This window comes from Sinocyclocheilus grahami, unplaced genomic scaffold (assembly GCF_001515645.1).
Source record: "Sinocyclocheilus grahami isolate Dianchi unplaced genomic scaffold, SAMN03320097.WGS_v1.1 scaffold161.1, whole genome shotgun sequence".
Taxonomy (NCBI): Eukaryota; Metazoa; Chordata; class Actinopteri; order Cypriniformes; family Cyprinidae; genus Sinocyclocheilus; species Sinocyclocheilus grahami.
Window position 1 is genome coordinate 1,896,453 of NW_015505340.1, and position 2,193 is coordinate 1,898,645.

The window sequence follows — 2,193 nt, forward strand, 5'->3', positions numbered from 1 at the left end:
TGTTACTACAAAACAAGGATTCAAAAGTCAATGTGGAATCAAAATTGACTCTAATGGACCCACATTTATGGTCTTATTGTGAACTATTCATAGAAAAATTGGAATCTTTAATTAAAAAAACAAATCTACCTGTTTCTGATAGAAAATTAAGCCCAAATGCGCCACATTGAAGGAATAAAATGGGTGAAAAATCACAATTCATTTCGACGTTGTTGCAGTCTTGCATTGTTGCTTTATAATTTTAAGTATTATTTGGTAATCTAAAAAGAGTAAATGTATGAAAGATCAACAGCTGTACAAGCAGCTCTTGTGTTTGGGTAGCTGCAGCCTCTTAACAGATCTGGATTTATTGATCGTGGCTGTGGTGTGATTCAGTATGCAGTTAACGTGGATCCTGCATATCTTTGTCATGTCTAGCATCCGCTGTGTAATCCAGGTGATCTGCCTGTGTCATGAGACTCAATGCCAGTACTGAGTCGTCACCTACTTCAGCTGCCCCTCAGTTTAAGCCTATCATGCCATTTAGCTCACTTTTAGCCTGTTGCCCTCCAGCAGAGAGACACTGCATGGATACAGTTTGGAGTTTTCCTTTTTCATGGCCAAATTACAGGATCTTCTTGTTGACATTCCTGATGGAGCGGATTAAAAAATAAATGTGGCACGGTCATTTAAAGCCCTCTTCATTTTTTTTTATAATTGTCATGTTTAGAGTTGCATAGTACTGTTCCTTTGCACAATATTCAGATTTTCTAAATGCAAAAAAATCATGGAAAACCTATTATGTTTGTCATTTTCTTTTTTTAGGCTTTTCTGACAACAAGACGGAGCAAAACACGCTGTTTGCTAGCCATTGTTTACACTCATGGCACCTTCTGCCTAGTCCCGCTGTATCAATGACGGGAGCGCACGTCGTTAAAGATGGCAAACGATGAATGGTCGGGTAGCAAAGTGTAGTCTGACATGTTTCTTGTTCATGACACGACAAGATTTTAGGAGTCAAAATTGCATAATCTGACAGTGACTTTTGTAACCGACAAAAAAATGGTGTAGTCTGAACCAGGCTTTAAATGGTCTTACATGAGTAGAGAGTCTTAAATTCATGAGTCATTATGCTTAAATTGAGTTTATGCTTAAAACAAGAAAAAAAACATTTGTTAATTGGGTATAAAAATTAGTTTTTCCCTTTGAATCAAGTTTGATATTTCTGAGCCCACTGGCTGATATTTGTTATTTTTATCAAACTCACTTCATTTTGATAGATTTAGCTTTGATAGAGTTAGTCTTATTTCATTTTGTAAATGCGTCTTGATTTAAGAATCTTTAGACATTTGCACTGCTAAACAAGACAAAAATACTGATGGAAAAACATCACTTTTTTGCAGTGTGATTAGAAGGTACAGTTATTTACAAGTTATTTCCATATTCTAGTGGTTGAGAGCTGAGCCAGAGGTTTGTTTTTTGTAAAATGATAAAAAAAATTAATGGAGATCTGTTGGAGGTTTGTGTTTTCAAACTTTGAAGCATTGTTAATGAAGGCATTTACATTTAGAAAATATGTTGATATACTGTGTTCATGCAATTTATTCTTTAAATGTTCTGTACTTGGTCTTAAGGCTTAAATGTACCTTCATAAAACCTGCAGAAACCCTGTACATAATAGATAGTGCATGCTTAACAGTATTCAATAGATGCTAAGATGGTATTGCATTTTGAACATGGCCTCACACTTCAAATGACTACTAGACCGTCGGGCAGTTGTTAGATGTTCTGGATCAAATAAGCAATCCAGTGCTTTTTTGTTCATGGATTACTTTACTCATAATGCATTTGAAAGCATCAGGATACCACAAAGCTCCATGCATGAGACCCTGTTTGCAGACTGAAGGCAGTAGCTGCCAACTTTTAGCAATTGTGTCTGACATGCCATTTTACTGTGAAGTGTAACAGCTGAGTGGCCTATATATAGAGTCCTCTTGGTTTTTGATGAATGTTGGTTTTCCCCCATCTCCACCCCAGCTGTGTTCATGCTGTAGTTCAGAGCGCTTTGTTGGCATTGAGAAGGGGGAGCCATAGGCAGACAGTATGTTGAAGGGATGAGAGAGCGGTTATAGAGGCTCCCAATTGTTCTTCCTGCCGCTTGGCTTGCTGACTGGAGCGTGTGGATCTGTGAGGAGCTTAGACCCCTGCAAACAG

At 37.6% G+C, this 2,193-nt stretch overlaps 1 protein-coding gene across 1 annotated transcript in view; it reads left to right on the plus strand.

Moving 5' to 3' along the window:
- LOC107592979 (protein argonaute-4-like) overlaps positions 1-2,193 on the plus strand; it is a 15,048-nt gene that overhangs the window by 2,537 nt on the left and 10,318 nt on the right. The window lies entirely within an intron of this gene.